The sequence below is a fragment of the Phascolarctos cinereus genome, unplaced genomic scaffold (genome assembly GCF_003287225.1).
Source record: "Phascolarctos cinereus isolate Bilbo 61053 unplaced genomic scaffold, phaCin_HiC Scaffold_1;HRSCAF=81, whole genome shotgun sequence".
Taxonomy (NCBI): Eukaryota; Metazoa; Chordata; class Mammalia; order Diprotodontia; family Phascolarctidae; genus Phascolarctos; species Phascolarctos cinereus.
This window is the reverse complement of record NW_027555514.1, coordinates 198,367,918-198,395,894: the sequence shown is the minus strand read 5'-3', so window position 1 is coordinate 198,395,894 and position 27,977 is coordinate 198,367,918. Positions and strand designations below refer to the sequence as shown.

At 37.4% G+C, this 27,977-nt stretch overlaps 1 pseudogene across 1 annotated transcript; it reads right to left on the bottom strand.

Moving 5' to 3' along the window:
• Nucleotides 1–345: 345 nt before the first annotated feature.
• Nucleotides 346–27,977, bottom strand: LOC110218664 (prostaglandin-E(2) 9-reductase-like; annotated as a pseudogene). Its single transcript, XR_013484339.1, has 9 exons — nt 27,868–27,977; nt 19,041–19,209; nt 17,888–18,004; nt 14,104–14,179; nt 12,766–12,888; nt 11,995–12,104; nt 8,412–8,577; nt 3,196–3,278; nt 346–1,430 (listed from the first exon to the last, which is right to left on the bottom strand). The product of XR_013484339.1 is annotated as a prostaglandin-E(2) 9-reductase-like (transcript).

Sequence of the window (27,977 nt, the reverse complement as noted above, 5' to 3'; positions counted from 1 at the left end):
GATTTTGATGAGATCATTTGTGATTGTAAATCCAAACTAAATTTATAATATGACCCATTTAAAGTGAGATAATCATAATGTTTTACCCTTTTTAGTTTGACCATACCTTAAGAAAAAAACACTTGATATTTGGCATTAAGGTGAGATTCTTAGAAACTGCATGAATAAGAATTGAAAGTGTAATTACTCTATACTGGTCTTTGGAGTATGGTTTGTATAAAATGCCAAACTGACAGATGATGAAGTGATTTTTCATGTAATATGATTCATGAACAAATTAGACCAAATTGATGATGGCAATGTTTAAAAATGCATAATATTTATTATGTTATTGTTAGGTTTACAAGTTTATTTTTTAAAGAATGGTTTTTATTTGATAGATTTTTATTTGAAAGCTTGCTTAGTCATTAATTATTAAAATCATGAAAGTGCACATGGAATAGTAGGTATTGAAGTTTTTTTTTTATTATTACAGACAGATCCCAGATTTGAAGATGTTATTTTTGCCTTAGGGGTTACCTCAGATATGGATATTTGTAAATCTCAAGGCTTAAAAGGGCTAGTGTTCTCCCAGGTTTTGAGTGGGTAATCATAGTACATGATTGCCTTGTTAATTTCTAACCATCAATTTCTTCTTTAGGATGGATTTAAACTAAAAAAAAAAAGATGATATACATATAATATAGATATAGATATAGATATAGATTAGATATAGATATAGATATAGATACAGATATAGATATAGATATACATATGTATATACGATTGGCTTTCTTCTGTACTCCATAGTGGTGGCAAAACACATTCCAGCAGAGTTACAGAAATTACTTTATTCATGTTGGAAATAAAAGCAGCGGTGATGATATTGTAGAGAACTGATGGGACTGCCATTGCTAGGACAGCTCATCCACACTATATATAAATGGTAAAGTGAAGAAGTCATCCACGAGAGTTGAAAAAATTAAGGAACTGAGTAGCTAGGATGCTGGAGGGGATATCAATATATATGTTGAAGTACTTAAATAGAATGGTAAGATTTGAGGAAAGAGGAAGACTGTGAGCCAGATACTAGTTCTGATACAACGTTTCTGAGTAAAGGTTACTTTTCTTGGGAAAAAAAAAAGTGGATAATATTTGCACTCCTGCATGAAAAGTGCCTGGTAAACTTTGAAATGCTACATAAATGGTTACCATTATGTCTGTCTTATCACCAGAGCTTGTAATAGAACAACTGCCTTTAACCTATGCCTTCGAGTAGGCTTAACCATGGTGCATGGCTTAACCATAATTCCACATCTAATTTCCATGAAAATTAACAGAATGTAAGCTATTCCTTTGAGAGAACTGCAATGCCTCAGGGTTACAGATCTTCCGAGTCAGAATTTCATCAATATTCATCATCAAAAGGATAGTTGGGGCATTCCTGTGCTCTAAAAAGGGAGAAACATACATGTAAAAGTCTTATGCATTAAAGTCATAGCAACTCCAACAGCCTCCCTCCCCTCCAACCCAATCTCCTCAAACATACCCATTCCCAGATTAAGAAATACAATCTTTGTAGTGATTTGATTTCTTTGGCCCATGTATCTAAATACTGAAAGAGAACCTAGCTATATGTCCCTCTTGCCTTGGGTTCAAGCAGGCTTTGTTCAGTTTCCTTGAATAGAAAACATTTCTGAGATACAAGGAAAATAAATGGGTAGTATAATAGACCTGGAGAAGCATATGGCAAACCACTGCAGTATCTGTGCCAAGAAAACCCCAAAAGGGGTTATGAAGAGTCTGACACGAATGAATCAACTGAACAGTAAACAAAAGATCCTGGATCTGGAATCAGAAAACTTGGGTTCAAGTTCTGGCTCTCAATTATTAGCTGTATGACTATGGGTAAATTACCAAAATGTGTCAGAAGCTCAATTTCCTTATCTTTAAAATGAAGAATAGTATTTTGGACAACTTGTTTTAAAGGGTTATTACAAGGTTCACTTGTGACTATGGGTACAAAGGACTTTGCAACCATAAATCACTTTGTAAATGACAATTACTATCATTAAAAAGGGCCATATAATAAGGGGTATTTGGAAGGGTCTGATTTAGGAAGCTGAAGCCAACAGAGGGCAAGTGACCTCCCTTGAGTCAAACTGATGGTAAGTGGCAGAGAGAGGAATCAAAGCTAAAACTTCAGACTTAAAATTCAGTGCTTTTCCCATGATAACTATCACATTGTCTCCCTAAACCATGGCATACCTTTATCCACATCAATCAACAAAACAAGCTTTGTTCCCACAGCATGGAGGGAATTTAGGAAAGGAAAAGTGTTGTGGTGGACTTTGGCCAGGCTGTACTATGAACTCCATTAAATTCTAATTGTTTGTATAGAATCAGATGGAGGAGATATTACAAGGGCAATTAACAGCATAGTAAATATTCCACTATGTAGCAAGTCAGTCAGTCAATAAGCATTTACTATGTCTACCATAAGTGAGGCACCGTGCTAAGTGGTGAGGATGCAAAGAAAAGCAAAGGACAGTCTCTGCCCTTGAAGAGCACACAATCTAATGGGGGAGACCACAAGCAAACAAATAGGTAAAACAAACTATATACAAGAAATAATCAAAAGAGGGAAAACACTAGAATTAATAGAGGTTGGGAAAGGCTACCTGTAGAAGGTAGAACAGACTTGTTTGTTGTGTCACAGCTAATTAAGTATCAGAGACATAATTAGAGCCTAAGTTTCTGGTATAAAGTACTGCTCCTTTTCTATGAGAGAAGTTTGGCCTGAAAGTGGAAGAAAAGGACCCATTGTGCACCAAAAATAATAAAATCCATGTATGAAAAATACAATTTTTCTGTTAAACTATAAAGACAGAGGCAAGAGGACTATAGAGAACTGAACAACCATGTTTCAGGGCAGAAAAATGACTGAAGCTGCAATACCTTATTGTAATTTTACCTGTGAGCTTCAATTACTAAAATAACTTTTTTTAGATCTTATCTAGTACAGGAGAGGTCCAGAGTGCTGCTTCACATAAAAGGAAGAGGAGATTCGATGACCATTACAAAACGTTATAATCTGTAGAGGTATAATTGCTCTGCAAAGTACTTGAAATAGGTCTCCTTTAAAGTGCTGCCCCTATGTCCCTGCAGTCACAGACCTCTAAGATAGGAAGTAAGATGCAAAGAGCAAAAACTCACATTTGAAAGGGCAAGTAGTGAAAGTTTTTGTTGAGGCCATCAATGACTTTCATGTCTTCCGGACTCAGCTGGAACTCAAACACCTGCCAGTGAAGAAAGGACATTATAATAAGTAGGATCTGCTTATAGCACTTCAGAACAGAATAAGCAACCTGAATGACTGAATCAGTCACGTTCTCCACTGAGACTCTTGTTCTTGTGTTGGAGGCCATTAGGCTAACTGCAAACTAGGCACTCCCACTTGATAGCTCTCATCTTCCTGTGGGAGTTGTAGCCTTTCCCTTAATCTAGAAGTTTCCATTTATCTGGTCATAAACCCCTTGGGGATCCAGGATATTGGTCTAATAGGTTCTGATTAATTTTTTTTTAATTCTGCTTTACATAGCAAACAATTGCTCAAAATTTGTTGCAAATATGTTTTCCACTGTGTTAACAAGCATATATATGTTTGAAGCAATATAGGTTCAAACCATCATACACACAATGATTTCTGTGTGTGGCTATTATAGCAAATTGACCATTTCTGACTTAGTGCAACATGTTCTTGAAGTTTCTCAGCCTGTTATCAAATTGTTTCCAAATAGCCATGGCCACAGGAGTGAAAGTTTCAGTGCAAATAGATTCCCAACAGTTAATCAGATGTGTGGGTATATCCTCATTTGAATTCTATACAGATCAGAGAGCTCCTTCATTCTCTTCTGTTACCGTATAATTCTACCTCATCAGTAATTTGATCACATGATCAAAATACTATGAATATTTGCACTCTTACAATGCAAATAAATGTCAGGTTCTTTGAAAATCATGGTCACTTACAGACCACCTTGAAATTATAGTGGACTACCAGCAGAAACAAACTTAGACTGCCTCTCATTGCAGTATTAAGGCCATTTTCTAACTTAATATATCCTCCACTTGTAATACTATTCTTCAGTTTGGTAGATTTTCAAGTGAAATGGTTGTCAACACTGGTCAGTGTTCCAGCAGAATTTCTTTGAGCCTATAGCCAGCAAGCCAGCGGTAGAAAAGAATGAAGTTATATCTGAAGAGAGCCTCTCCTTATAAAAGTTAATGTAGATATAAGCATTGTTTAAAATGAAGCAATACATGTAATTGCACCATAAGTACATTTATTTTATATTTAATACAGCTCTTATTATTAGCCATTAGAAAAGTAAGTCTTCTATATCTTAACTAGATATTTACTTTTGTTAATTGGTTAGGTGGCTAAAAATTTTAAATGAACTTCCATCCTACAAACAAAATAGCTTGTAAAATTCTACCATTTTGTGCCACGTTATTTATGGGAACAAGCACTTTCACTTATTTCTTATTTTAAATTAAAATACAGAAATAAACTTGATGTGGAAACAGTTTTGACTGTCTTTATCTGTTGTTGAGTCAAATATTATAAAGCTCTGTTAAAAAAAAAAGAGTCCAATATCAAAATTAAGTTTACATATGAGTATTATATTAGGGTAAACATATTCCAAGCTGTCACTTATTTCATATGTTATTCATATTCAACAAAGTTGGCAAAATAAATTTAATATGAAGTTTTGTAGATAATTGTATGGATATGAAATCTTAGTGCAACACTTTTTTAAATTCTTAGCAAATATCCCAAATAAAATATTCATAATTATACTTAGAGTTTTATTTTTATTTAGAATTTTAGTAATTATGGATAAAATAACATTGATGTTTTATAATTATAAAATGTAAATTTGAATTTAGAAATTTTTGTGCAAAATTTATCACTGTTTTTATAAGTACTTCATAAATTAATCTAAAACATTATTATGAACAATATATAAATTACTTTAGTGGTTCACAACACACTGTATGTTGTTGTTGAAAGGCTTTGAGGAACTAAATTTGGGAACCACTGCCTTAGTCAAAACTTCCATAATGTGAGAAGTAAATGTGCCTAAAGCACCCTATACTTACTAACTCTCTTTTCCCTCATGCTATTGCTTTAACTCCTTTGTTCTGGTTTTGAGGGTGTTAAAAGGCTAGAACATGGCATTTTAATTCATGTGAGTTGTCACCCAACTTAAGAAATCTATAAAATATTTTTAAATCATTATGATTCCCTCTCACATAGCTACCATGCCCCCAACTGGATACCTATAGTAACATTCAGGCTGAAAGACTCTATGCCCTATGCACAGTGTTCTTTTTCTTCATCAAGGTACCAATGTCAAAGCCCTGTTCTTCTTTGTGCTCCCTAGAGACAAAGAATTTAGCAAAGAACCAACAACATTAGGATCTATCACTTTATCCAAGTTAGTTTTAGTACTAACTAAATCAGAAGATGTCAGAGTAAGCTAGGAACTCACTTGAACTCTCCCAATTTCACTTCTAAACAACTATAAAATAATGCCTCAAAATGAATTCTAGAGCTTCAGAACCAACAAAAGGACAGAGTGAAAAAGTTTTCTAGCAGAAGACAACTTAGGAAATCAACAGGAAATGTTCGTTTCGCAGGTAAAACAGGAGCACAGTCCAGCCCAGGCAGTGTCCATTCAAGCCAGCAGCAAGGCCGTGAGCCCAGGCTCAGGTCAGTGGCCCTGGCACAGGAGGCCAGAGGCCAAGCCCCACACCTCTAAGCAGCAGGAAGCTGAGAGACCTCTCACTCCCAGAACAGCAGACAATTGGTGAGGTCCCTCTCTCCTACTTCAAGAAGCTTTGGGTAGTGCCCCTTCCACCCAAGGAACAGAGCGCAACTTTAAGTCACAAAATACACTGGGAAATGAGCAAAACAAAACAAAACAACCTGACCACAGAAAGTTACTGTAGTGACAGGGAAGAATAAAACACAAACTCAGAAGAAGATAAACAATGTCAAAACACCTATATGCCAAGCCTCAGAGAAGAAAACATGAAATTAGTTTTAGGCTCAAAAAGAATTCCTGGAAGAGCTCTAAAAGGATTTTAAAAGTTAAATAAGAGAAGTAGAAGAAAAATTTGGAAAAGAAAGGGAAGTGATGCAAAAGAATCATAAAAAAAGCATCAACACCTTGGGAAAAGAAGCAAAGAAAATAGCAAAAGACATACAAAAATTCACTGAAGAAAACAACTTCTTAAAAAGAATTGGAAAGGTACACAAACTCACTGAAGAAAATAATTCCTTAAAAATTAGAATTGGGCAAGTGGAAGCTAATGACTACATGAAATATCAAGAGTCAATCAAACAAAATAGGAAGAATGAAAAAATAGAAGAAAATGTGAAATGTCTCATTGGAAAAACAACTGATCCGGAAAACAGAACCAAGAGAGACAACTGAAAACAATTTAAACAATGATTTAAAAAAAAAAAGCCTGGACATTATATTTCAAGAAATTATTAAGGAAAACTGACCTGATATCCTAGAACCAGCAGGTAAAATAGAAATTGAAAGAATCCACCTATCACCTCCTGAAAGAGATCCCCAACTTAAAACTCCCAGGAATATTATACCCAAATTCCAGAACTCCCAGGTCAAGGAAATAAGACTTCAAGCAACCAGAAAGAAACAATTAAAAAATATTGTTGAGCCACAGTCAAAATTATACACGATTTAGTAGCTTCTACATTAAAGGACTGAAGGGCCTAGAATATTATATTCCAGAAGGCAAAAGAACTAGAATCACATCCAAGAATCACCTACCTAGGAAAATGAATATATAACCCTCGGGGGAAAAAATGTGTATTTAATGAAATACTTTTAAGCATTCTTGATAAAAAGACAAGAGCTGACCAGAAAATGTGATTTCAAAAACAAGACTGAAGAGAAGCATAAAAAGGAAAACAGCAAAGAGGAAAAAACATAAGGCATTCAATAAGGTTAAATGGTTTATATCCCTGCATAGGAAGATGACACTTGTAGTTCTTAAGAACTGTGTCATTATTAGTGCAATTAGAAGGAGTATACATAGACAGAAGACACAGGCATAAGTTGATTTTCATGAGATAATATTAAAAACAAAAACAAAATAAAATTAAGGGATGGAAAAGTGGATTTCAGTGGGAGAAGAGGGAAGAGAGGTAGAATGAGGTAAATTATCTCACAGGAAAGAAGCTTAAAAAGGGAATAACATAAACACTCAGCTGGATATAAAAACCTATCTTAATGTATAGGGGAAGGAAATAAGAGAAGGGGTGGACTAATAGAAGGGAGGGTAGCTTGAGGGAAATGGTGGACAAAACAAAACACTGGCTTTTTATTACACAGAAAAGAAATGAGAAAGGGTAAACGAGGGGGAAATAGGATAGAAGGAAATACACAGTAATCATAATTGTGAATGGAAATGGGATATACTCACCCATAAAGTGGAAGCAGAAAGCACAGTGGATCAAAAACTAGAATCCCATAATACGTCATTGATAAGAAACACATTTGAAGCGCACATGCACACACGCACACACACACACACACACACACATGTGCACAGAGGGAGAGTAAAGGTAAGGGGCTGGAGCAGAATCCATTATGCTTCAGCTGAAGTACTAATTAAAACAGAAAAGCTAACAATTTTAAAAAAGAAAGGAGTTTTGAAGTCTATTCTCTTCATTTCCAACAAACTCATTTACCTTAAGTGCAGATCTCACTGTGTCATTATCTTATTCAATCAAATCCTTATTGTCTTGAGGATAAAATATAAACTCCTCCACAATCTGGCCCCAACCTATCTTTCTCTTGGTTCCTCACACACAACATTGCATCTCCTATCTCCTTCCCTTTGCACTGGCCATCCCCTATGCCTGAAATGCATTCTCTCTTCACTTCTACCTCACAGAATCCCTTTCTTCCTTTGGTATATCTCAAGTACCAACTTCCATATGAAGTCTTTTCTGATTCCCTTAACTGCGAATGCTCTCCCTCCCAAACTACTATGTTTTTAACTACTTTGCATCTCTTTATATTAAACAAACATGATACAAAGTGAATACCAAGTAGTTATTGCAAAGTGTGTGTTACATAAATGCCATACACACTGTCTCCTCAGAAAATTGAAATGAACTAGTTCTTGGAGATCTTTTGAAAATAGTAGAGTATTCAAACTTCTGTCCCCCAGACTGAATCATTGAAGTCCACTAGACTCTTTAGGAGTCACCTTCCTAATGACCAGCTTCCAGACTACACTATTTTTCATCATTTTCTCCAATATTCCATTCACCAACACCAGAGTTTCTGCAGCTTTGTAACCCAACTCTGTCCCTGCCTCTTTACTTGAAAGTTCTGTTTGATCCAGTTTTCAATGAAGCTCTTTGCCAAGGCTACCACCCCTCGCTGAATCTGGTATCAGAGAGCGACCTGGGTTGGGGTTTGATTGTGCTTCTTGGCAATGGCTTCCAGGACTGGGTCTTCTAGGAGAACAGGAGCATTTTGATCTACCCTGCAAGAAAAAGCAAACATTTTGAAATCTGTGGTCAAGGAAATGAAAAGAGTTCAATGCCATTTAAGTAATCACTTTTTACATTACTCTAGCTTTTTACATTTTTGAAGTATTTCCATAAATATCTCATTTGAACCTCATGATAATACCATGAAGTGGACACAGTAAGTGTTACTATCTTCTCTTTATATATAATGAAATGCAGTTAAATTATTTCTTCAAGATTATGTAACTGAGGGGGTGGAGCCAAGATGGTTGAGTGAAAGCAGTGACTTGCTTGAGCTCTCCCCCAAAGCCCTCCAAATACTTGCAAAAAAATGACTCTAAACAAATTCTAGAGCAGCACAACCCACAAAAAGACAGAGCGAGACAAATTTCCAGCCCGAGAAAACCTGGATAGTTGATTGGAAATGTCTATTGCACCAGGCTGGGAGAGGAATGCATTTCACCATGGGCACAAAATCAAAGACCAGACCTCAGTGAACCTGGAGCAGGCCACAGGGGACCAAATCAGAGACAGCTATGGCAGTCCCCAGATTTCTCAACACACAAATGCAAAAGACAACTTAGAAGGTCAGCAGGAAAGGTCTGTGGCTGAGATCAGAGAGAAGCTCAATCCCAGCCCCAGTCTCAGTACAGTCCTAGGGCACCAACTACTTCCAGAGCTCTCTGCCCACAGACTGAGGAGGAATCAAGTGGCTGATCAGAGGGGGATTGCAGGGATCTCTTTGCTGGTGCTGAGGCAGGTTTCTCTTGCTTTGACTGTGCTTAGATCTGGCTCACAGTTCCGAGTTCAGTTCTGGGACAAAGAGGAGTGCTGATGTGGTGAAGCTTGTAGTGGCGATGGAGAGTGAATCCTCCTCACAGTTCCAAGGGAGAAAAGAGTGCTTCTGGTCGCTTGTAGACCAGAACACAGGCCCCGAATGGAGTGAACACCTCACCTTTGATCGTACCACCATGGAAGAACTGAAAATTTACAGGTCCCTAGAAGTATCTCTGAAAACAGCTGCACAAAATCCCTGAAGCTTGGGACATTACAATCTCCACACTGGAGCAGACCCCTAATTTAACAGAGTTTAAAAGTGAAGTAATTGGCTGCTAACATGAGCAAACTGTACAACAAAAAAAAGTCAGACAATACAATACTTCTTTGGTGATAGAGAAGATCAAAACATACAACCAGAAGACTACAACAAAGTCAAAGCCCCTACATCCAAAGCCTCCAAGGCAAATATAAATGAGTCCCAGGCCATGGAAGACCTCAAAAATGATTTTGAGAAGCAAGTAAGAGAAGTAGAGGAAAAACTGGGAAGAAGAATGGTAATGATTCAAGAAAATCATGAAAAACAAGTCAATAGCTTGCTAAAGGAGACCAAAAAAAAAAATACTGAAGGAAATAACACCTTAAAATATAGCCTAACCCAAATGGCAAAAGAGGTCCAAAGAGCCAATGAGGAGAGCCCTAAAAAGCAGAATTAGCCAGATGGAAAAGGAAGTCTAAAAGCTCACTGAAGAAAATACTTCCGTAAAAATCAGACTGGAGCAAATGGAAAGTAGTAACTTTATGAGAAATCAAGAAATTATAAAACAGAACTGAAAGAATGGAAAAAATAGAAGGGAATGTGAAATGTCTCGTTGGAAAAACAACTGACCTGGAAAATAGATCCAGGAGAGAGAATTTATCTGATCAAAAAAAGAGCTCAGACATCATTTTTTCAAGAAATTATCGAGGAAAACTGCCCTGATATTCTTGAATCAGAGGGTAAAATAGAAGTGGAAAGAATCCACTGCTGACCTCATGAAAGAGATCCCTAAAGGAAAACTCCTAGGAATATTGTAGCTAAATTCCCAGAGTTGCCAAGTCAAGGAGAAACTATTGCAAGCATCCAGAAAGAAACAATTCAAATATTGTGGAAACACAATCAGGATAACACAAGGTTTAGCAGCTGCTACATTAAGGGAACAAAGAGCTCGGAATATAAAATTCCAGAGGTCAAAGGAGATAGGATTACAACAAAGAATCACCTACCTAGCAAAACAGTATAATCTTTCAGGGGGAGAAATGGATTTTCAGTGAAATAGAGGACTTTCAAGCATTTTTTATGAAAAGACCAGAGCTGAATAGAAAATTTGACTTTCAAATACAAGACTCAAGAGAAGCATGAAGAGGTAAACAGGAATGAGAAATCATAAGAGAGTTATTAAGGTTGAACTGTTTACATTCCTACATGGAAAGATGATATTTGTAACTCATGAGACCTTTGTCGGTATTAGGGTATCAGAAGGGAAAAAATATATGGATAGATAGATAGATAGATAGATAGGTGGATGGATAGATAGATGGATGGATGGATAGATACATGGCACAGGGTGAGTTGAAGATGAATGGGTGATACCTGGAGAATAAAATTAAGGGATGAAAGAGGATTATGCTGGGAGAAGGTGAAAGGGAGATGTAGAATGGGGTAAATTATCTCACATAAAACAGAAAAGAAAAGGCTTTTACAGTGGAGTAGAACTGGGGGAAGGTGAAAGGAAATGAGTGAATCTTATTCTCATTGGATTAGGTTTAAGGAGGGAATGCCATACACACTCAATTGGGTATGGAAATCTATCTTACACTACAGGAAAATAGAGGGGAATGGGATAAGAGTGCAGGAGGGATGATACAGGGGAGAGCAGATTGGCGGAGGTGGTAATCAGAAGCAAACACTTCTGAGGAGGGGCAGGGTCAAAAGAGAGAATAGAATAAACAGGAAGTGAGATAGGACAAAGGGAAATATAGTTAGCTTTGCACAACATGACTACCATGGAAGTGTTTTGCATCACTACATATGTGTAACCTGTATAGAGTTGCTTGCCATCTCAGGGAGGGAAGGTGGTGAGGCAGGAAGGGAGAAAATTTGGAACCCAAAGTTTTAAAAATAAATGTTAAAAAGTATTTTCACAAGCAATTGGGAAACAAGATATATAGGCAATGTGGTACAGAAATCTATCCTGACCTACAGGAAAATAGAAGGGAAAGGCAATAAGAGAAGGTGTGTGGGGAGATAGAAAGGAGGGCAGATTATGGGTAGGGTATTCAGAAAAGACACCATCTTAGGGTGCAGGGAGGGACAAGATGGAGAGAAAATTTGGAACTCAAAATGTTGTGGAAGTGAATGCTGAAAACTAAAAACAAATTAATAAATAATATAAAGTAAAATAAAATAAAAAACAATAAAAAAATAAAAAAACAATGAAAGAAGATCACGTAACTAGTAAAATGCCAGAGTCAGGGGTCAAATCCAATTAAGTATAACCCTACAATCAATACTGAGTCCACTACTCAGTGTTGCATAATTTATAAGCATACAAAAATTTGGGTAGTCAACTTTATTAGTGATTAAGAAATCCATTACAGACCCCCCTTCTTACTATTTAGGATCTCTGTTGGATCCCAAAGCACTGTATGCTACCAATATGATATCATTTGACTTGCAGAATTCCAACAATTTGCTCTGGTTCAGGTAAGGATGGCATTCTACCTGCAGTACAATAAATACTGAAGTTTTGGCTTATGAAAACAAGATGCAGGAGGCCAAAAGGGACAATACTAAGGATTTTGAGACTCAAAGCGATTGGGAGTTCCCTAGCTGCAACCCAAAGCAGAGATAGTTAGTATGTCTATTTAAGGCCCTTTTCACATAGAGCCGTTAGTGCTGAAAGGGGCAGAAAAAGCAGCTTTCAGTTAAGGAAAAGACTTAAATCAGTTAGTAAAGAATGTAAGATTCAGATACTGCCATTCATGAATAGTTTGATTCCTGAAAGAAGTAGGAAAAGAACTTAGGTTTAATAAAAAAAAAAGTGTTTAAATGTGTTTCAAGAAACACAACTTTCAGGTCTGATTTGAGCAGTTTTGAACAGAAAATCAACTCTGTAATAAAAATAGACTCAAATGACCTTATGGATTATATAGAATGAAACCTTACATGTCTGTGAAAAGTTTTATGGTCAAAGGATCAAAGAAATAAGTTTTATTTATTAAAACTGGGAAAATGTGAGTAGAAAGAAACACTTTCAAGAACAAAACATAAAGTGTAGGATCATGATGAAGACAAGAATTGCAGGGAGCTGTAGTCCCTACCCTCATTTATCAGGAAGGGGAAGGATAGGAAAGAAACTGCACTAGAAAAATAATTGTTTTACCTGATTGCAGACAGGTTTATATGTAAGCCCAGTTTTATTCAGTATCATCTCCAATTGCCTGCGGTTGAAGTTGGACACTCCAATGGAATTCACGAGGCCTGCATCCTTACACTTCTCCATGACCTGAATAGAGAGGGATTGTGAATGCCTGTGGAACCTTGGAGTTCATGTTGAGTAGAACCCTTCCCCCATTCATCACTAGCCTTGATCTTTTCACTTCCTCTCCTCTGATTTGAAAAAAAGAACCTCAGGAGATGACAACTCACAGAATTCAAACCTGGAAGGGGCTTTAGATACAATTTAGTCGAATGTCCTAATTTTTTTTTTTTGGTCAAGGAAACTAGCATTTAGAGATGTTATTGCTAAATGCTATATAAGTAACCAAACCATGATTTCAGTTCAGGTCTTCTGATTTCTTTCCTATGCTGGTTCAGAGGACAGCTCTTTATCAGTCATGTTTCTAGTTTTAAAGGAAATATATTAACTGAACTTCATCTACATGACTACCTTTCCCATCAAAGTATGAAAATCTGGAAGTTAAGTGATGATTTCAGTAAATGACATTAAAAATCATAGGAGCCAAAGCCAAGATACTCAGAAATATCAAATTAGCCTTTTATTCTTTGAAAAGGTTGACAAAATCTACACTGTCAAGAAACAAAAATGGTAACAACCACCAGAAACCCCACCCCAACTTCTAACTACTTTCTCTTATATTTAATTTTTGTTATTTTCTAGCACACCAATTACTCTCTCCCCTGCCATTCCCACTCAATTACTCATGGGTTCTTTCACCTTCATCTGAATCTGACAAGATGTCTAAATTTCTTGGAGTTTCTAAGAAATCCTGGGAGTGTGACTCTTCTCTTTGTCCTCCCCATTCTATAACCCACCTCAGGGGACCCAAGATCCCACTGTCACCAATCAAGGCTGCTTTAGCAATACCTTAAAATATGTAATTCCCTCAATTTTCTGATTAGCCTGTCAATCCTCATTAATTTACACTTATATACTTTTTATATTAATATAGAATAAGAGAGTAAACCATTAACCTCAAGAGTCTTCACTATGATTTAGTCCAGTTGCCCTCATTCTTCAAATGATAGTTGAGATGACTCACTCAATATCCCCAAATCAGTGTCAGAGCTAAAATTAGAAGTCTATGTTTCTAGCCTTGCTCATACTCCATTTAACAAGCTGTCTGGCATCTTTTCATTTGAGAAAATTCGCTTCCAGCTACTTGAGGTTCTCCCTTTCCAGTCACAATCACTGTTAGGCAGGGCTATCTTTACCTCAAAGCCACAGCATATTTGTTGTCTGCTTCCACAAGTCACCGACCTCCCAAGTATCATGCAAATCCACAGTCACCAACAGCTTTTTGATTTTCATCCAATGGGAATAAATCCTTCCCAGGCTGTAATTAGAGAAAGGAGACGTTTCTTCTTGAGACACTCAAGCAAGTGAGTTATTCTCTTCAACAAAACGAACATTTATCAAACACCTAATATCAAATCAAAAATATCAAATAAGGCACTGAGCCAGATGCCACAAAGAAAACATGAAATGGCGATATAGTTCTTGCCTTGGAGGAGTTTACCTTCTCCTAATAGGAATCAAGTACATAAATAACTATAATACAAGTCTACAGGATCAGAGATGTAGACCTGGAAAAAAGTCTTAGAGATCATCTAATCAAACTATTTCTTTTTATTATATATTTAAAATTAATTGATAATTTGTGACAAAAGAAATTTCTCAACAACCATTGAATTAAGCCCTGTGAAGAAGCATATTTCCTAACACAATTTTTAAACAACTGCCTAATTTAAGTACAAGGTTCTGAGTGATAGCATGCACCAATTTTTAACTTGGTAGTCTACTGAAATTGAAAAAGAAAAGATGTGTCCTTTAACTTGAAGACTTTAGAATTTTTTATACAATTGTAGTCACGTATATCCATTCACCCACTCACTCATAAAGCATTTAGTACGCACCTATGATGTGCAAGGCCCTGAGGCAGCCTCTGGGTTTAGCAAAAGGAAACAGTGCACTACATGATAGTTTTAGTCATTCCTATTTTGTTACCTGTGGCCCAGAGTAAAACTGCTAAATCTTTGCTTCATTTTTATTCATTTACCTGTTAATAAGCCTTCCATAGTTGTACCTTGTTTTACTTGAAGAAATTCTCCCCTCCCCTAACACATTCACTCCTCTTACCTCTCTGACTCCCCTCTTGTCCCTCTTTAGTCCAATCAACTCCCCTGTTCATTTTATGCTTTTTTCTTATACTTCCCTTTCCCAGCATGGATGGTAAGATGGTTCATGTATCCCTTCAAACCCCAACCCTCTCTTTCTATAGAGTATCTTCTTTAAATACCCATACTCACAGTTTCTCTTTGCTCCTCACTGACCAATAGACACAGTTGAGTTCTCCTTTTAGTATGAAAGCACTGGGCCATCACCCAGGCTCTTAAGGCTACTTGGACTTCTTGAAATTTCTCAAATTTCTTTTGTCTCTTGCATTTTTGGGAGGCAATTGGGGTTCAATGACTTGCCCAGGGTCACACATCTAGTAAGTATGTGAGGTCACATTTGAACTCAGGTCCTCCTTACTCCAGGGCCAGTGCTCTATCCACTGTGCCACTTAGCTTGTCCCTGTCCTTTGCATTTCAAAAACTATTAGAGAAGACAGCCTCCAGAAGTAGAGGCAGGCAGCCCAGCTCCCACATACCTACTCAAGCAGAACTGAACTTCATATCACACTGAATAATGATCAAGAAATTAATGAGAAATGATAGTAAGTGAAATATTCCACTTCAGAACTGCCCAAAAATTCATCCAGCAGCCTAGAGACAAGAAAAGCACACCCTTTCCCTCCCCTCTTCCCCTAGCCAAGTTTCCTAGAGAGATGTGGCATCTATAGTCTGCAATACTCTGCATCTTTAGCAAGAATGGTGACTCATCAATTGGAATGGCTAAACAAGTTGTGGTATACGCACATAATGGAATACTATTGTGCCATAAGAAATGATGAACAGGCGGACTTCAGAAAAATCTGGACAAACTTGTATAGTCTGATCCTGAGTGAATTCAGCAGAACCAAGAAAAGGTTTTATCCAATAACAGCCACATTGTACAATGACTAATATTGATAAACTTCACCCTTCTCAGCAAACAAGGATCTAAGACATCTCCAAAAGCTTCATGATGGAAAGTGCTACTCACATCCAAAGAAAGAACTGTGGAGTTTGAATACGGATCAAAGCATATTATTTACTATTTTTTTTCTGTTCTGTTTTGTTTCCTCTTTCTGGTGGTTCCTCCTATTGGTTGTAATTTTTACTTACAACATCACTAATGTGAAAATATGTTTAATAGGAATGTATATGTAAAGCCTATATCAGATTGTGCCCTGTCTTGGGGAAGGAGAGGGAAAAAATTTAAAACTCAAAAGCTTATGGAAGTGAATGTTGATAAATTAAAATAAATTAACAACAACAACAAAAGGATGGAGGACTCACCTGAGAAAGCTCTAGGGCAGACCTTGAAAATCCTGGGGAGGAACAACTGGAAGAACTACTGAGGTGCTACTGAGCTTAGGTCAGAACAGCCAAAGCCAAGGGGATCTGAACATCCGGTTCTGCGCTCTCTGAACCTCAAAGAGCATGGGGAGCCAAACTCCAGGAGATGGAGGTCAGTGCAAGAACCCAAGCCAAGACCAAGCAGAGCAAACCACTTGAACCTAAAATCCAGCAAGGGTCATTACCTGACCTTGGAGCAAAGCCCCATTTGAGAAACTGAATCTAGAGATCAGTAAATCAAACACCCAAAATAATTTTTAAAAGTATTGCAAATCTATCTTTAAAAAAAGAGATTTATCAGTCTAACAGATTGAGTATACAGCATAACTGATGCAAATATACCTAATACTCTAATATTCAGTAAACAAAGTGACTCCAATTACTGGGATAGGTGCTCACTATTTAACGAAAACTGCTAGGAAAATTGGATAGTAGTAAGGAAGAAATTAGATTTAAAACACCTTACACATTATGCAAAGATAAGCTCCAAATGTGTATGTGGCTTATATGTAAAAGGCTATAGCATAAATAAATTAGACAATCTTGCTCTATTTCTAGCCTAGGCAGGTTTGTTCTGCCTGAGGCAACCTGGGGCCTCACTAGATCTGTGCAGGCCTTGGTGGGGACAATGGATAGGCAGTGCACAGAATTCCCTAACTCAAACAATTCACCAGCCTTAGCCTCCCCAAAAATAGGCAACACAAATATTATGTGACATCTTGATGGACTAAAAATCCTCAAATCTCCTGGTGTTCTATCATTAGAAAGTCCATCAACCCTATGCAATGAGAGTATGACCTTCACAATGGACTTACCCACTATTGGTTTTGTGGAAAGGAAGTTTTTTCTAAAAGGACTGTTTTCACAATTGTCAAAGACTAATTGTAAAACTTTGTTCTCTTCCCCTTATCCCTGCTCTTAAATATTTTTTAAATTCTGATACTGAATCCCCACTCTTCCAAATACTCCTTTTTCCTCCTTTGCCTAATACTCTGAGCCTTTTCTATAAAATGCTTTTTTTCTATCCTAAATTTGCAATGCTTTTGGCTTTGTACTCTAAGCAGCCTGAAAGTCATAAAAACCAAATCTATACTCAATCAAAGGAATGAATTTGCTATCAGCAAGAGCAGATTCCCTAGCACTCTAATAAATCTCTAAGTTTTTTCCTGATATTTGACCCACAGTCACTGGGCCCTCTGACAGGTATGCTCTCCCAAGAAGTCAAGAGAATTCCCCAACTCAGGGACTATAGGCATTCACCACCATGACCAGCCTCATTTCTTAAGGTTAAATCAGGATATCCTTAGGAAATGTTTACTTGTAGGCATCTACTTTAAATATTAGGACACTGACACCCAATCCTATCAACAATGGCTTTTTTTTCCTGTCAAAACATTATCTAGTCCTCTAGAGACAAAGCCCAAATAAGGACAAAACATTCCTTCACTTCTTACAGAAGCAGGGCTGAAAATGCCAAGGCAGAAAAGGGAGAAATGTGGTCAAAACATCTTTGTGTGTCTAGAGGGGGTTCTAGTACTTACTTTAAAAGAGACTGGATAATGGATAAGATAAAGGTCAATGCAATCAAGCTGGAGGTTTTTCAGGGTCTGTTCCAGGGCAGGCCTGACCATTTCTGGGTGGCGGTACATATTCCAAAGCTAAAGGTAGTGAAAGAACATTCAAAGTAACCTGGTGTATTCTTTATCAAAGCAATTCCAAGTAGGACAGCAAATTGTGGCAATACCAGGACAGTCGACTGAGTTCCCAGAATGGCCAATTTACAGAAAAATTGTGAAGTTCATCCTTGTCATTTAACCTCTCTTGCCTGTTTCCTTGTTTGTAAAATGAGAGACAATAAATAAATTCTATCTACCTTCAAGAGTTCTTATGTGGTTCAAAACAGATGTCACATGCTTTGTAAATTGCGAAAGGGAAGTAGAGAAATTTACCCACTAGAGCAAGGGTCTTGAACTACCACTTGAAGCAGGTTGTGAGTGAATGTACACCCAGTATGGAGACCTGTCTGAATCACAGGTTTTAAAAGAAGTATTAGACAAACCTGCAGCTAGAAAGATAAGGAGGAGAAGGAGGAATAATTTAGATTTTAGTCTTCAAGACTAAATTTAAACTGCTAGCATAATTATGAAATTGTCAGTCCAGAACAGTGAGTCCACCGAATACCAAAAGAAAAAAAAAATGACATTTGGCATGTCATAATAAGAAGAATAAGCTCACAGCTGCTCATTCAGAAAATATGGTCAGTATACCTACTTAGTAGTTTTCCTGGAGGTGCTCATTTCTCTCATTGTCTCCGAGGTGATTTCTTAATTGTTTATTTGAGAAAATTAAATGTCTAGCTATTTTACACTGCTTTATGGGAGTGTAAGCTCTTAAAAAGCAAAGATAGTATCTCTTCTTTAATCAATGTCCCTGTGCAAGTGTGGGTCTTGCTTATTAACTGAGTGGCCACTCTACTTTTGAAATTAAATGACTGGGAGTTCAATTCCATTGCTTCTCATCAACACTAGGTAGCCTTCCTCTTTTCCTTTATGCAGCATAATTCATTTTTGTTTTTCAAATTGCCTCTGTTGGGAGACTTCCTCTTTGTTCCACATAGGTTACAGTTGGTCACATTTTTTTTTACCATGAAAAAAATCCCACAAAACTCAATCCCTGATTTCCTCCCAACAATACCTTCTCCGGGTAGAATATGTCCTCTCTGGTCACTGTCCCATCTGCAATCTTCACTCAGATTGCCTGTCCAACTTCTTTTTTCATTTCCGTATGCAAAAGCCCCATCAATATGGTGGAAGGACACTTCAATAGCCATCTTTGTGCCCATCTCACTTTCACTTTTGGGAATCTAAGGATTCAAAGGGAGAGAATTTCAACCTGGATGAAGGCAGCTTAGCCCAACAGACCTCCTTCCCTAAACATGGCCCTTTAACTACTGTTTCTCCTTCCCTTTACTCTTATCTCTCCAGTTCTACTTTCTCCCTTGTTTGTCGTTCCCTTGGTCAAGTACTACTCAAGTTCTTCCACACAGACCTGCTTTTTGTATTTGTTTTCTTTAGATCCTGATGCTTGTTTATTTTTCCATTTGGTCGTTCAAAGAAGTATGGGGCTGTTAGGTACTAGAGATAATTAGACATTTTGCCAGGTAGACATCTGCCCAGGTCAGCTGAGTTATTTGGCTTAGACTTCAATTTTAGGATCTGCTGATACATTCCATGCTTTTACTCCTCCAACAGCTCATAGTTTGATAGAATGTTTTGTTTTAAGTATATTTGAGTTCATGGCTACCACAAGACAGCAGAATACTGTGCCAGAAAACTGAGCAATATTAATTTGTACTGCAAAACTAGTAAGGCTTAAAGAAGAAGGAGAAAAGCTTTCAACAACAAAAAGTTTGGGAGGACTTTTAGTGCATTAGGGTGGAAAATGAAAAAAGATAACTTAAGAGAATCACTACCAATCATGAAATGAAGAAAAAAAAAGAAAGAAAATTAACTTGATGTCTGCTATCCATGAACACACATTTAAACTAAAATTCTAGAATCACCTAAAGGGGCAGGACAAAAAGTTTAGAATTACTGTTAGGGAGTCTATACCTATAACCTCAGCAATAGTATTAATAAGGATAAGAGGGCAAACCATAGAGTTTAGAAATATTGGTAGTGAGATTTTGCCAACAACCACTTTAGGTACAGACATGGAAAGACCAATTAATCATAAAAGAATTAGAACCATCAAATCAATAAATAGACTAAATAATGATATTACAGCATAACTGGCTACTTTTTGACACGTATATGTAATACTGTATGTATGTTGTCGTTATGTATTTTGTTTATACTTGCTACAGTTGGCCTGATTCAAAGCAGCTTGTAAAGTGGTTCTTTGAAATGTGATATGTATATTATATGTATACTGTATTTATATATGGCTGTGAGAGTTGTGCTGTAAGTAAAGCTAAGAGCCACAGAATTGATGCTTTCAAATTGTGATGCTGGAGAACACTTTTGAGAGTCCCTTAAACAGCAAGGAGAGAGATCAAATCAGTCAATACTTAAAGAAATTAATTCAAAAACTGAAGCTGAAGCTTAAAGACTTTGGCCACATAATGAGAAGACAGGACACAATGGAAAAGACCTGATGTTGGAAAAGATTAAAGGGAAAAGGAGACAGCAAAGGATGAGATGGACAGATAGTGTCATGGAAACAATGAACATGAACTTGGACAGACTTTGAGAGATAGTGAAGGGCCTGGTGTCTGGTCCATGGGGTCACAAAGAGTCACACATGACTGCACAACAACAAACTTTATATGTCATATTAGGGTAAATGTTATGTATCCCAAAATTGTTTTCAGGAAATAAAATTATGGATTGCAAGGAATATAGCACCAAGTTCAGCAGCTTTTCCCACAGATTGTAGGTACTATTACCATATTTTTAAGAGAGAATAAAACAAGGAAAAAAAGAAGATTGTGGCAGAAAAGTACATTAACCTCTCCTTTTTTTCCTCTTTTTAAAAAAAAATTTATTAATTTATTTTGATTTATCAACAATCATTTCCATAAGCTTTTGAGTTTTAAATTTTTCTCCCTCTCCCTTCCACCTTCCCTCCCCAAGACAGCTCACAATCTGATATAGGCTATACATATAATTCCTATTAAACATATTTTCACATTAGTGATGTTGTAATGAAAAATTAGAACCAAGAGGAGGAACATTCAGAAAGAGGAACAAAACAGAAGAAAGAAAAATAGCAAATAGTCTGCTTCAATCTGCATTCAATCTCCATAGTTCTTTATTTGGATGTGGATAGCATTTTCCATCATGACACCTTTGGGACTATCTTTGATCCTTGCATTCTCCTTCTCCTTCCTAAGAAAAAATTTTCAGCTAGGTTTCTCCCACCAGAGGAGGGTATGCATGGAATAACTAAGAATTAAAGAAAAGGCTTCTCTTTCTTTTCTCTGTCTATTCAAAGGAAAAGCTATTAACTAAGGCTGACCACAAGTGAGAACTTTGGAGTCCATAGTAAAGAAAAAGGCCTAAAGAAAGACAATGGAGCTTGTAAAGGAAAGGTACTCAACTTGATCTGATCCACCAGAGTAGAGGAGACCTAGAATTCAACACCTAAGGCCTCAGCAACAAAAATGAATTAAACAATATCAAAATAAAAAAACTTTTATGAATGCAGAGATGACAAAGGCACAAACCAGAAGGAAATGCAAAAACTTCTATAATCAAAACCACAAAGAAAGAAAAAAGCTTGCCCACAAGAAAACTTCTAATTCAAAAAAAAAAATTATGAGTTTAAAAAAATATATAAAAAAAACAGAATTACTGAGACAAGAACTGGGGAAAGGAACAATAGCTTAACAGAAGAGGCACAAAGCTTCAGTAACAAACTCTCTAAAAATCAGAATGGACTGAACAGAAATGTATGAGTCTAGGAGACAACAATAATTCTTAAAACAAAGTCGAAAGAAATGTCAGAATTAGAAAATATGCTGAATGTGAATGGGATGAATTCATGCATAAAACAGAAATGGATTTGGAAGATAAAATCTAACAGTATATTGTTTATAGGAAACATACTTGAAACAGACCCAGAAAGAGTTAAAATAAGGAGTTGGTACAAAATCTGTTATGACTCAGCAGAACACAAAACATCAAAGAATAACAATTATCATTTTAGTCAAGGCAACATAAAAATTAGAGTTAATTTAAAAGAGATAAAGAGAAGATTACATTTTACTGAAAGGTAATGTAATGGATTGATTTCACACTTAATATACATGTAACCAATGGCAAAGCTATTAAAAACAAATTAAAAACTAAATTAATTACAAGGAGAAACAACCCATAAAACTATAATAAGGGACTTCAGTTTACCCCATCAGCCCTATGTAAATGTAACAAAAAATAAATGAAAAATTAAGAACATGAATAGAATCTTAGGTAAATTAGATGATAGACCTCTAACAATTACTGAAAGGAAATAGAAATGAATATTCGTATTTCTCAGCTGTGTATGACTCCTTTGCAAAAATTGATCGTGACTTAGTATCAAGACCAAAGGCAGAAAAAATATGCATATATTTTACTTTACTTATCATAAAGGTATTTGATACTGTAGGCAATAAAAAGCCCTTGGAGTTTATAGAGCAGGGGAGTGATATGGTTGGACCAGAGCTTTAGGGAAATCACTTTAGTGGTTGAATGAAAGATGAATTACAATGAATAAAGACTTATGGCAGGTAGATTCATCAAAGGCTATTAGAATAGCCCAGGTGTGAGATGAGAGCCTTCACTAGAGTAAAGGCAGAGTCAGAGGAGAGAAGCAGGCATATATGAGAGATGTTGCAAAGGTGAAATCAACAGGCCTTGGCAAAAGATATGAAGGGTGAGAGATAGGGACAAGTAGAGTTAGGTGTGATCTGCAGGACTGGGAGGATTACAGCCTTTCCATAGGAAGACAGGGGAATGGTTTAGGGGAAAAGTTGTTCTGAGTATGTTTAGTTTAAGACTCCTACTAGAAATCTAGTTTGAGATATGTGAAAGGCAGTTGGAGATAACAGATTGGAGGGCAGCAGAAAATTTGGGGATAAGTAAGATCTGAGAATCATCAGCACAGAGATACTTAAATTCATGGGAGCTAATGAGAATACCAAATGAAGTAGTGTGGAGGAAGATGAGAAGAGGGCCCAGGACAGAACCTGGAGGGAGACCTAAGGTTAGAGGGCAAGATCTGGATAAGTTTCCAGCAGAGGAGACTGAGAAGGAGCAGCCAGAGAGGGAGGACAACCAGGAGAGAGGGATGTCTTGAAATCCTAGAGAGAAAAGAGTATCAAGGGGGTGAACCACAGCATCAAAGGTAAAGGAGAATGAGAACTGAGAAGAAGCCATTGGATTTAGCAGGTTAGAGAGCAGCATCAATGGAATGATTTGGGTGAAAGCCAGAACTGTAGGGAGTTAAGAAGACAGTAAGAAGTGATCAGACTCCCAAATGAGGAGGAGCATAAGAAAATAAAAGAGCTAGTGAAGGTCCTGTTCATATGTACCAGCCAGAGAGCTTTCCCCTGAGAAGAAATGATTCAGGGGGGGCATGGAGCAAGGATCTGAAGAACATAAAACAAGTTGAGATATTCTTCATGGGAATCTAGAATGCCACCAGAACTACTTTGAGGAGATCTATTCCGGTGGAAAGAGCACATGGGTTTCCTCCATGGTGAATGTGGAGGGAATAAAGTATAAGGCTAGAAAAGTAGGGAGGGGATAGGTTATAAACAGCCTCTAATGCCATATTTTATATTTGATCCTGGAGGTAATATGGAGCCACTGGAGTTGACTGAATAGTGGTGTGACATGGTCAGATTGGTGCTTCAGGAAGACTAATTGGGCTGCTGAGTAAAAGATAGACTGGGGTAAAAGGAGATTTGAGGCAAAGAGATCAATCAGCAGGCAATAGCCTAATCAACAGTCCAGGCATGAAGTGATGAAGGCCTGCATCAGTGTGATAACACTGTCAGAGAAGGGACAAGGGCACGTGAGAGATATCATGAAGGCAAAATCAACAGACTTTGGCAACAGATTGGATATGGTGAGTGAAACATAGTGAGGAGTCAAGAATGACACCTGGGTTATAAGTCCAATACCCTCAACAGTAATAGAAAAATTTAGAAGGGGAGAGGTTTTGGGAAAAAAGAAAATGAGTTCAATTTTAGACATGTGGAGTTTAAGATGTCTATAGAACATCCAGTTTGAGGTGTCTAGTATGCAATTAGGGATGTCTAACTGAAGGTCAGCAGAGAGATTAGAATGGATAAGTAGATTTAAAAATCATCAGCATAGAGTTAATTACGGAAATCATGGGAACTGATGAGAGCACTAAGTAAAATAGTACAGAGGAAGAAGAGAAGAAGACCTAGGACAGAGCTCTGGGGGACATCCATAGTTAGTGGGTGGTGGGGGTCATTACCTAGATGAAGTTCAGTAAAGGAGAAGTCAGACAGGTAGGAGGAAAACCAGGAGACAGTATTGTCATGGAAACCTAGACAGCAGAAGGTATCATTGAGAAAAGGGTGATTGACAGTATCAAAGACTATAGAGATGTCAAGAAGAATGAGGACTGAAAAAGAGACAAATGGATTTGTCAATTGAGAGGTCAATAGTAACTTAGAAGTGTTTTGTTTCAAAGATGAAGTAGAAAGTCAAATTTTAGCACGTTAAAAACAAAATTGAGAAGAAAGGAAGTAGAGAGACATTATAGATGGAGAGAGGAGATGTGGAACAATAATTAGTAAGGATCAAGTGAGGCTTTTTTTTTAAGCATGTTTGTAGACAGTAAGGAAACAGCCAGTAGACTAGGAGTGGCTGAAGATAAGTGAAAGATGGGATGGAATCACAGAGGACTTTGCTTTGTTGAGGAGAAAGGTAACTCTTCATGTGAGATAGGGGTACAAGAAGAAATACTGGGAGAAGATGTCTCAGAGGCAATTGGCCTCAATTTTTTTAGTAAAACGTTAGGCAAGGTTCTCAACTGAGAGAGTAGATGAGGAAGAGCCATAGGAGATTTGAAAAGGGATGAAAAGGTTTGGAAGAGTCACTAAAAGGGTTGTCTTGCATTGTTTACATCTGATTATCATATTAAACATCTTTCAAGTTGTAACTTACTTTTTAAAATGTTACTTATATTCAACAAAATTTATAAAATAAAGAAATATAACACAAAGTTTTATAAATGTAATAAGTGTATGAAATATTGCTGGGTTGTTTCCTTCAGATTGGTCTGTACAAAATATAACCTATTACTAACTAGTTTGTAATTAGTATTTTATTGTTTTATGTTTTGAATTTTTATAAGTGTAGGCAGAATAAAATGTTTTATTTTTAAAACATTTATATAAAATGTAAATTATATTTTGGAAGTTGGGAGGGGAATATTATTACTTTTGTATACATTTAATAAATAAATCCAAAAGGATATTATGGATAGATTATGGTAAAAAAAAAACAGTGAATTTTTGGTTTTTGGTAAAACACTGAGAATCTCTGGCTTGAAGGTATGGCAGGGTCTAATGCAGATAGTACCTTGTACTCCTTAGCAGAAAATACTTCATGAAGTTCTGTGAACAAAAAATATTCAAACTTTTGATGATGTCTCCAGGTCCTAGACAGATTCAAATTTTGTCACTAGGCTGATGTAAAAAGTGAGAAGGACTGTCCCATGATTACTCCTTTCTCACATCTTGAACTTTGATTTGCTATCATGAATACTTTGTGGACTTCCTATTCTAAGGACCTTTGAAGGGAGGTGCTATAATTAACCCCATTTTATAGTTGAGGAAAACAGGTTAAAGGACTTGGCCAGGGTCACATAGCTAGTTAGTGCTTGGGGCCAGATTTTAACTCAGTCTTCCTAACTCCAGGCTTAATCCACTGAGCCATATAGCTACCCCAGGAGAAGAATTACACATAAGAGCAATGCAAACAGCCAGCATTCCTAACCATACCACAAAGCTCCATTTAAATATCATTTTGTCCAGAAAGCCTTCCGTTATCCCATTTCTCCCTCTCCCCACTTGGTTATTATCTCTACTTCAAACTTCTCATAATTCTTCGCAGTATAACTCTCTAATGTAGTATCATATAACGTATATTTATAGTTTTCTGTGTCTGTGTCTTACTTCTCTTTTAGTTTGTGAGTTTCATGAAATTAGGGGCAGTGTCTTAGCTAACAGACCAGAAAGTATTAATGGCATTCCATCTTGTTCTCCCTAGCCTGAAGGTCTCCAGATACCATGTTCCATTTTCTTGTTAGGGTAGTCCTGCTTTGGCTTGTACCCTTCCTCAGCTACTCAATCAGTAAGTCCAGACCTTCACCCTATGTAACCTCAACCATCATAAAATTTGGTGCAGCTAGCCACACTCCACAACAACTGCTTCCCCTTCTTCTGCTCCTCCCCCCCCCCCCGTTCTCCCAAAAGTCCTGGTTTCACCTCAGAACTAAAGGGGAGGAGGCAGACAAAGCATGTCTGACAGTGAGACAGTGACACCTAGGGAGAGAATGGGTTCAGAGCTGTGGCTGCTGATCTCTCCTCACCTGGGCTATTTCCCCACAAAACCCAAAGTACTTTAAGAGCCCTGCCATCCTGAATGAAGGAAGAAATGAACTGCCTGCTCTCTGGAGACCACTATGTGCAGAGACAAGGATGTGGCTGGAAAAAACCTCTTTCTCTTGGAGGGCTCCCATCTGTGCTCACATGTTAAGCAAAATACAACCCCGCTATTACCTTTCTGTCTCTTTCCCTCTTATAGCTGCAATATTCACACAGCAACATGGATACTTCCCCAAAACAGCTTTGCTTGCTGCACATTTTTTTCCTAATGCTCAGACTCCTTCAATATCCAGATGCCCTCATGCTGACCCTGCATTTCCTGCACCTGTATCTGAAATAAAGCTGTCCCTTCTCCTCACCTCCCAGGAAGTCAGGGGAACTCATCCACACATCTTCCAACATTCATGTCGTCCCCCCCCAACCAAGGCGCACAGGTTCAATAAGTAATCTGTCCATGGAGTACAACCATTACTCTCACAAGGCACTGCCTGTGGTACAAATTTACTTCAAGGATGGTGCACGTTCATAGTAATTTTGTGACTTAAAGTGTAATTATGAAATGGCTTGGGCTTATGCCTTCAGAGCTAAAAGACCTCCTTGCCTTGCCCTGGGCAAGGTCCTTCTCTCCAGTGCGGTTTTGTTTTTGTCCTCAAGCCTCAGTCAAAGGAATACTGGGCAACGTTAAGGACCAAGTCAACTACAGTGAAAAATTGTATGAAAAAAAAATGTTACAATTAAATTCAAATTAAATTGATTTTATGTAATAATAATAGTTCATAAGATTTATATAATTTATAAATATAATTAAAATAATTAAAAATATTAAATCTGGCAAATATTCTGCAGTAGAATTTTTTAAAAACAGGACTAAGGAGAAGTAAGGCAGGGAGCAGGACCTCTGTTTTTCTCTTAGCACTCAAGCTCCTGGATAGGGTGTGCACCTTCTCTCTGCTCCTCCACTTAATAATCATCTGTCATGGTCTCAAAGATGGGAAAGGCAGATACAGCAGACACTGTGTGCCACTGATGCTCCTCTCTTCTCATACACATCCAGGAGCTTTTGCAAACTCTGGGCTTAGTGAAAAACCTCTCCCTCCCATGAGGGCTGATCTCACCTTAGCTGTCTTTCCCAACCTGGGAAGAACTACAACTCCAGGCTCTCTGGCCCCGTGATGGTTAACATCAAGATGTGATGTATTTTACAGTGTCAGGTTTCTACAGAAATTCACTATCCTGTACTTGACATGTAATTGTGCATTTCTACCCCAGAGTCTCTGCACCATACTGGGGTGTTATGGGGTGAGATGGGATTTAGAATAACACACTTCATCTACCCTTCCAGTGTCCAACTCACCCTCACCCACAAACCCCAATCCTCTCTATACTTACACTTCCAAGTTCATAAGTACCAAATCCCAGCACTGGGATGGTATTCCTATCATTCATTCTCACCCTGTGAGAGCTGGAAAGAGCCACTTCTTTCACCTCACAGGTCAGGT